Below are 9,670 nucleotides of genomic sequence, written 5' to 3' on the forward strand. Positions count from 1 at the left end.
GATTGGTCAACGCACTCTGCCGCACGGCGTTGCCGCGTCTATGGAGTCTTAGCATTAGCCGAAATAGATAGATTAATAAAAGTTTTCATATGGAATTGTTTGTATTTTGTATGAAGAGTTATGAAGTGTGATTTTAAAACAGTTTGTGAGTCATCCAGATAATTTTAATTAAATATATATTTATATAAACTCGGTAATTAGCCAAAATACAGATTTTTAGTTATTCATGTTAAAAGAAGAAGGTGCTACTGTTTAGGCCAGTCAGTAAAGACACTAAAATTCGAAAATTTAACTTTAATTACAAAAGTTTTCAAACTGTGATGGAATATTTGGTAAGTTGAAATAAAAATAAATCTCATTTTGCAACCATCCCCGAGGTCCGGGACATGTTAAACATTGCAAAAAAATGTTAATTCATTATAACCCAGATAGCACAGCTGATCTTTATGAATTCATAAAGATCTGCAGATTCAGATCTTTTTGAATTCATAAAGATCAGCTGTGCTATCTGGGAACTTTGCGAAAAAAATTGCAAAAGTCCTGCAAACTTTAAGCAATGTCTATATTGTAATATTTTTCACAATATGTTAGATTTGCAATTTATTTTGAGGCTCGCAACATTGAAATTTATTGCAAAATAACGTTTTTATTTATAACCTGGAGGAAAAAATTGCAAAAGTGCTACAAACCGATAGAATAATTACTTTTACAACTGCCCCGAACAGCTTTACCAATTTGCAACCTTCTATGTTGCACGCAATATTTTTTTAATCAATGGTGGAACAATTGTTTATTTGGTCGTAATTTTGCCAAAAAAATTGCAAAAGTTTTGCAAATTGGTTGCAAACGTTGAGATTATTTTTCGTCACAAGTTGTTAAGTTTGCAACCTCGGACAAGGTCCGCAACTTTAAAAAATTAGCAACAATTATTATTTTGCACTTTTCACAAGCATGAAAAAATTGCAAAAGTTTTGCAAATTTTATGGAGTGCTTCAAATGTCTTCCCCCATCCGAATATAAATTTGCAATCCTCTACTATAGTTATGTAAATTATTGCAACTTATCAATGACTAATTTTGTACATAATTTTTGTACGCTTTTCGAATCGCGACTTTCAACAAAAAACGTCATTAAATAGGTAAAATATTGTTACTATAATTGTCTAAAATAAGTCCTTAAGCCCGGTGTCCACGATGCAAGAACTGTGTCCAAGTTTCTGTGTCTAAGCCAATCAACTTGCAGCTCTTACAGAAAAGTAGCAGTTTCATTGGCTTAAGGAGGTTGGAGCGGTCCAGTTGAGTCAATTGACGGTTTAGAAAAAAGTTTTTTATTAGGTCATTAAAGGGAGGTTCTCATCTAGCGACCCAAAAGTAAGGTGATTTTCTTGAATTTTTTTTTCATAGAAGGAAGTAAATAAATAACTGAAGGTTTTTGACACTTATTTATGGAGTCTAAGAGTACATAGAAAAATTTTTTTTAATAGAAATTACTGCCGTGGAATGGTGTGTTACACGTGGTGCATCGTGACCGCGTCAAAAAAAGATGTCCAATTGGCAATCACTCTAGCACCTGTAAAAATTATCAGAAATCAAAAATCCAAAAATTTTCATGAAATATATAATATTTGTTGGAGCTTGAACCTATAATATAAATAAAAAGTCGAAAATTAAAAAAATGACGGACATTTGAATTTTGAGTACCGTTTTTTCACGTTTTTTCACGTTTTTTTGGGTGATAAATACAATTTTTCCGACTAATGGCACAGAGGTGATATGTCCGGCATTATGGGCATACGGTTTTTTCTATTTTCTGGGAAAACGGTTGACCACCAAACGTTTTAAGGACGATATTCGTGACCACCAAACGATTCCGCGTCGAATGAGCCGTATGAAAGTCAATTTGGGTGATAAATAATATTTATCCATCAAATTACCGAGCTAACGTCACGGAGTCATACGACCAATGGCGTGAGCGTACGGTTTTTTCTATTTTTTAAGAAAACGATTGACCACCAAACGTTTTAATGACGATATTCGTGACCACCAAACGATTCCGCGTCGAATGAGCCCTATCAAAGTCAATTTGGGTGATAAATACAATTTTTCCGACTAATGGCACAGAGGTGATATGTCCGGCATTATGGGCATACGGTTTTTTCTATTTTCTGGGAAAACGGTTGACCACCAAACGTTTTAATGATGATATTCGTGACCACCAAACGATTCTGCGTCGAATGAGCTATAATAAAGTTAAATTGGTTGAAAAAAAAAATTGTCCGGCTAACTTCACACCGGATATTTTATTTTTATTTTACAGGAAAACGGCTAACCACCAAACGATCGGACTAGACTACCAAAGACCACCAAACGACCACCAATCGATTCCAATTAAGGGGATGCTAAAGCCGTCTGTAATCCCTTACACTTAAAGTGTAAGTTTGCAATAATGCTTTTTCACAGTAAATTTTTTTGTTTAGAGTCTAAACCTAATTCTGACAACGGTATCGTATTTTTGGATGTAATCCGCAGGGCATGCCACAGTCTTTTTATAACAATACATTGTAGAATTTTTATATAAAGCGAATGTTTTCGCAAGTTGAGGTTAAAACAAGTGTCGGGATTACAGACGGCTTTAGCATCCCCTTAAGGGGATCCTGCAGTGACAAGCGAACTTCCTCGATGTCGATAATGTCAACCTTTCTAATTTTGTTTTCCCTATATCTGTCTTTGTCTAACGAAATGACATCTGTCCTTTTTTCGATTGCTCGCCATCTCTCGCAAGATCCGGCAACTACTGTTGCTGCTCTTCTTGTCATTCTGCATCCGTATTTGCATTACTAAAATAATTTTTCGATGGATCTTTTTTTGTACGCATTGAATCTTACTTCTACTTGCACGATATTATTCCTACATGTTTTCCCAAGGGCAGATGATAAACATTATGTATGTATAAACTGCAGAATTTTTGTTTTAAGCAAATATTGTCGTCAGGTGACAGCTGCGTATGTGCCCAAATAAGTAATATTTTTAATTTTTTGGTGTTTTTGATGTAAAATCGCGTTTGTTACCCTAGATTTTTGTGTGGACTTTAATTCTGTAAAAGATTTTTGCAATTCTATAAAGCCAATTAAAAGATCCATCGAAAAACGATAATGTCGGTAAATCATACGGCTGCAGGATCCCCTTAATGAAAGTTCGATACGTTGAAGTTGCCCGGCCAACTTCATAGAGGTCACGTAGCGGTAGTTGCTAAACGTAAACAAGCCGGTGAATTTTCTGTCATTCTGGTTAAGGTTAGGATTACATTGCCGACGCCAGCCGACGCTGCGTTGCCACATCTACCTACTCGCGAATTATCAACTGCTGTTTCAGTCTAATTTCGATCGCTTTAACTCGTAATATATTTGTTATTAGATGGTGAATACGTGTTTTCTTGCGTTCTAAATGTTCGCATTAATTTACTGTTCGCGTAGGCACGTTTTTTGAGCGTTTATCTTTACTAGATATTAAAGAAAATTGGGATCAATCATCGCCGTCAACGCTTTCTCCATATAACCCCATGTAAAACGACGCATTTTTGGAAGCTAATATCTCAGCTCCTGGATGGTCAATAAATCTGAAATTTATTCCACACATGCGGTAGATCCTATACTATCATATATATTTTTTACAAACGAAAATCTTTGATTGACCAAACTGCTCCAACCTCCTTAAACCGAAACTTGGACACAGTTCTTGCATCGTGGACACCGGGCCTTAAGCTCAACTTGCAGCTCTTACAGAAAAGTAGCAGTTTCATTGGCTTAAACCGAAACTTGGACACAGTTCTTGCATCGTGGACACCGAGCTTTACACATGAACTTCCCAGATAGCAAAATGTGTTCGTTCTGAGTACATATTGTACTCACGTTTATTAAAAACATGATGGCAAGAATAGACACAGATGTGGGCTTATATGTTGCTCAGAATGCAGACATGTTATGAAATTTATAAAAGTTTACAAAATAGTGACATAATGAACACATAAATGTTCAATGAAATACTGCATATTGTGTGCATATAAAGCTCAAGAAATGACAACAATTTTAAATATTTTATACTTAATAAAAATATTTAAAAACATGTAAATAAATAAGTAAGACGTATCCAACAATTTATCAAAAATTGCTTCGCAGACCTCTGCACTATGTGATACCAGAGGTATCACTTAAGCTGATCTGCAGCAAAGAACATTGTAATTAAGCTTCTCACAAGCTCGCCTCTTATACTAGCGCGTGAAGGTTTTTGATTACGAGAAAGTGACGCGTGGTATAGCCGCGTCGCGGCAGCGTGTGGTACTAGCGCTCGCGGTAATTAGGAATGTTCAGTGTAAAACTCGGGGCAGATGGCGCCATGGCGTTCTGTCCTGTCATGGCGGCGTCACTAACACTAACTCAATATACATGTGTGTGTTGGTGTATCTGTGAGCACATCCGTGAGATATAAGGTCTGTTTTCTGTTGCTGCACTGCTGAACTAGTGCACTCTAGTGCACTTTAGTGCACTAGTTCAGCAGTGCAGCAACAGAAAACAGACCTTATATCTCACGGATGTGCTCACAGATACACCAACACATACATGTATATTGAGTTAGTGTTGGTGACGCCGCCATGACAGGACAGGACGCCATGGCGCCATCTGCCCCGAGTTTTACACTGAACATTCCTAATTGTTGTAAAATTATTTCCACCAGGGTCAGCATGTGATTATCATGAGTTGGCTAAGTAACGTCAATATCTGAGCTCATATATTTTCTCATATACATGTTAACTTGTACTCATGATGTGTATCATCACAATATGATCACAAGACATACATCACATTTCGATCAATATCAGAAGATCATGACGTGATGAAATCTGATCATCAGGCATTGTTATCTGGGTTTATACGATTCGAAGACCGCTCAGCGTATACGTTAATTTTCAGACATTTCTCCAGGATCAATGACAGTTGCAACGAAGATAAAATATTGCTTCCTCATAGAGGAAGCTTTGTTTTCGTAAATTTCGTATATGAACCTTTGATTGCGTATAAAGTTGGGTTTAATCAATCAAATTTAAAAGAATTATATATGAAATAGGGGTAGAAGAAACTAAAGAAAAGATTGTTTTTTGAGTTTTTGATACCAATATGTTCAGAGTGTTCTAAAACGTCGAAATATTGCATTTAAAAAAATGTCCGTATGTGTGTGTGTGTGTGTGTGTATGTGCGGACTTGATGTCCGTGGTTGCTCTAACTTCCGCAAATATTGAGATATTGGGCTGTTTTTTTTTTTTAATCGATAGAGTATCATTCAAGGAAAATTGGTACTGAATTTGGCGATAATCGGTAAAGGGGTTCTTTTTTAAATATTGGGCTATTTCTAATTTTATTATATTCTTCAGTCTTTTCTACCCCTATTTCATATATAATACTTTAAGATTTGGTTGATTATCGGTATATCTAATTGGGCTCTTTCTTTATAAAATTTTGAATTTTTTGAGGATCGGTGAAGGGATTACCGATTTTTGCTTAAAAAGTGTATAAGATGTACATGTAATTTTATATAGAGTATCATTAAAATAAAGTTGTTTTAAATTTTGCGAGGGTCGGTGAAAGGGTTATCGATTTTTGCTTAAAAAATGTGTTTAAGTTATTTGATGGATAGTAGAATATTATTTATGGAAGGTATTGAATTTGGCGATGATTAGTGAAGGAGTTACCGATTTCTGCTCAAAAAGTTACATGTATAAGTTGTGTATGAAATTTTATATAGAGTATCATTAAAAGAAGGTTGGTATTGAATTTGGCGATAATCGGTAAAAAGGTTCTTTCTTTATAAAATTTTGAATTTTTTTTAGAAATGCACGAGGTTGCTCTAACTTTTGTAAATTTTGAAATGTTGGACTATTTCTAATTTTATTATATTCTTCAGTCTTTTTTACCCTTATTTCATATATAATTCTTTAAGATTTGGTTGATCAGTTCTTGAAAAATTCAAAATTTTTTTAAAAAAGAACCCCTTTACTGATCATCGCCAAATTCAATACCAACCTTTCTTGAATGATACCCCTGCATAAAACGTCTTATTCAAACATATTGTTTCGCATTCACGAGATTTTGTCATGAATTCTACTTTGCAACAATCTCGGATTGGATCACGGGTCAATACTTTTCAGTGCGATACTGGGAATAGAACGTGAAAATCTTGTATACCTCTGAATCCAAAAACAATTAGCAAAAGAAGTGAATCTTTTTCAATGCGAGGGTTCGCATTCGTTTAAATGTTATCTATTGCGATTGAATGCGAGGGATGTTTTGAGCCAAGTGAATTCTTTCTAATGAGAGAGTTAGCATTCGATAGAATTCTATTGAATGCGATAGAATGAGAGGAATATTTGAAATGAATTGAATCCTTTTTAATGCGAGAATTCGCATTCGTTTGAAGGTTATCGATTGCGATTGAATGCGAGGAATATTTTAAGCTAAGTGAATTCTTTTTAATGCGTAAGTTCGTATTTGTTAAAATTTTGCCACTCCAAAAGGAGATTCGAATACTTTTCAATGCGTAAGGGGTCATTCATAAATTACGTAAGGCTTTTTTAAAGCTAATTTGACCCTTCCCCCCCCCCTATTGTAAGATATCATAAGATTTCAACTACCCCCCCCCCTTCCCCTTGATAAGAAATTTTCGTAAGAAATCGTATTGATAAAATAAAAGACAGTTTGATTAAAAAATATTATTTATTGCAATTATACTTCGATTAATCGTCTTAACTTTTTCATTGCTGCATTAAATTACTTCAAATAAAATATATAAATAGCATAAAATATATAAATAAAATATATAAATGGATAATTAATCCAAATTTTACTTATTTATTTATCCATGGACTGACTAACCAGTCTGATATTGAATTAATCACAGGGATGACTGGTTCATTATTTTGTTCTTCAGGTTCTTCCAACCTTTCAACATCAATTTCATCATCTTCGTACCACTCTATATCGTAAACATTATTATTGGTGTAGGGTGTGAGACACAAACTCTGTCCAGCTCGACGACGTATCAACTTAATCGGTTGAAGTTTTTCAGTTCGAGCACACTGATACTTATGAACTAACTGACAATGACTTTTAACATTTTTATTTGATGCGAAATACAATCCACATGTTGGACATGTACGTTTATTCAATTGCGTTTGGACGGTAGGACAATAAAAGTCATATGGTGTTAAAATAAAGTCTGGGCGACTAGGAATCTCAATGTTTAGAGATAATTGCACAAATAAAGGACAAAAATTAGCATTTGCTGAGTTTTTAGGAAGTGGGATGTCTAAAGTTTTCGTTTGTTGAAGGGGACACGGTGGCGGAATAAATCCATCTTGTAGAATTATTCGCAAACTGCTTCTTAAATCTCCACAACATTTAGATTCCGTGCATTTGCTAATTTGCAGCAAATACTGAGATTCCCTCACATGTCTACAGTACCAATCGGGAGTCCAGTTCGCTTGGTTTACATCAATATTATCACTTTCAGGTGATATATATTCGGCGACAACTGGTTCTTCATCAATAATTAATGTACTCCATATTTGTGCCAAAATATCACCGGCCTTTTTGAAGTTTTGAAGTTCAAGTTCATCATCGATTGTACGTCGCTGATCATCGAGATGATTCCCAAAAGAATCATACAACAAAACAACTCCAGACAATTGATGACTCAAAGGAGCCATTCGACGCTCAACTCGATTGAAACAACTTCGTCCGGGAGCGTTAGTGACAATAAATACAGCATCGAGATCAAATTTTTGAAAATGAGAAATAGCATGAGAAATAACTTGAGGAAACCGCGGATTTTCATCGGGTCCTCCATCAACAGTTATGATTACAACTGGTTTCACACGATTATCGTCAGTTTTTGCTAAAGATTGAAATTCTTTTAACTCCATGAGACGTTCTAAATCTAAACCATGAGTGCGCGCAGACGATGACGAATGCTTTCCTGATCTGATAGCAATATACGTAGGTCCACTGTATGTTACTGCTTCTGGTTTGCCCATTCCTTCCGGAGTAATTTTAATGCCTGCATACACTGAAGGTATTAACTTATGTTTTTCTGCTACAACCCAGTCCGTGATCTGGCAGCCGCACTCGATATTCCATATGCATCAAAAAGGGAGCTTGTTTTTCTACAGCAGTTTTTCCAATTGGTATGCGCGCTTTATCGTCCTGTTATACAATATTAAAAAAGAGATTATAAATAAAGTAATTGAAAAAAAACAAAGATATTATTTGTTACATTTTGTTGTAGTTATAAAATTTATTTCAGTTTATTATTTACCTGTGATAAAAAGAAAACTTGAGCTGGTCCAAGCATCGAAGCGAGAGATTCGATAGCTCGAATAGATGCAGTACAGAATTTACCATCTGGATGACTTTTGTGTTCATCATTTGTTGCTCTAGCTAACTTGACTGGTACTGTAAGTACATGTTTTTTTCCCTGAATTGTAGATGAGGACCTAGGTAAAAGACGGAGATATGTGGCACTCCTTGAAAGATTAAAACCCAATGCCTGTAGTTCTTTGACTAAATCATCTAGTGTTCTGCAGCTTCTTATCATTTCAGTTCGTCGTTTTTCATCTGCACCACCTCCGAAACTTGCAATTTCAGTTAAAACTTTTAACAGTTCAGGTTGAGCTTCCTCCAAACGAGGACGGCCAACTGCCTCGTGTACATTCAATTGTTGCTTAACTGCTGGATTCTTGATGACTTTATTTAATAATGCATGTCTTTTTGCTCTGAAAGTTTTTTGATATTCAGCATTGCGTTTTTTTTTTAACCAGTAATTTTTGTGCCTCATTCAGATTTTTTTGCATTTTTGTAACTTCTCGATCGATTTTTGGTCCTCCAAAACCAGAATCGCGTCGTAAAATAGTTGTATTTAATTCACTTTCCATCACAGAAATTTTCTTCTTAACTTCTTCTTGTGCTGGAGTTGTACGAGGTATTAATTGTGATTTCTGTAAATCAAACAATATACATTAATTTTTAGTAATATCACATAAGTGTTTTTCATTCATACCTCAGAAATAGATTCTTTTGGGAGAAGTAAATACGAATTGTCTACTTCTTTAATACATAATGCCATAGAAGAATCTTTTAAGTTATTGTTAAGTATCTTGTCATTCACAGGTCTGGGTCCACCATCAGACACATTTTGCTGTAAAGGTGATATTAATTATAATTCATTATACAAGCAACTGTAAATATAATTCATAAGTTTAGCTACGTAGAAATTAATGAATAGAATGAACTACAAAAATGATTAAGCAATTGATAGTAAAATTTTAAAAAGACTGTATATAAAAAAGTATAAACTAACCTGTTTAAAGAAATAACCAAACATACTTGTTTTTTTCTTAGCAGCAAGTTGTTTTAATTCATTAATTTTTTGAGAAACACAGGTCTCAAAAGCACTGGAGTTATTTTTAAAAGTTTCTTTATTAGTTTTCCAAAACATGTTTGACTCTTCTTGACAAATCTTTGAAGTTTTACTTGGAAAAGCTTGTACCCAAGCTTTAAATAATAGTGGATGTAAATATCCAGACATGTCAGGTATAATAAATAAATGATACTAAAATGACAATT

At 34.7% G+C, this 9,670-nt stretch overlaps 1 pseudogene; it reads right to left on the reverse strand.

The window, feature by feature from the left end:
* Window positions 1-6,749: 6,749 nt before the first annotated feature.
* Window positions 6,750-8,868, reverse strand: LOC139780760 (uncharacterized; annotated as a pseudogene).
* Between the last annotated feature and the right edge of the window lie 802 nt (window positions 8,869-9,670).

The sequence above is a fragment of the Temnothorax nylanderi genome, unplaced genomic scaffold (assembly GCF_030848795.1).
Source record: "Temnothorax nylanderi isolate EJ_2023f unplaced genomic scaffold, tnyl_v1.0 TNYL_tig0296_pilon, whole genome shotgun sequence".
In the NCBI taxonomy this organism is placed as follows: domain Eukaryota; kingdom Metazoa; phylum Arthropoda; class Insecta; order Hymenoptera; family Formicidae; genus Temnothorax; species Temnothorax nylanderi.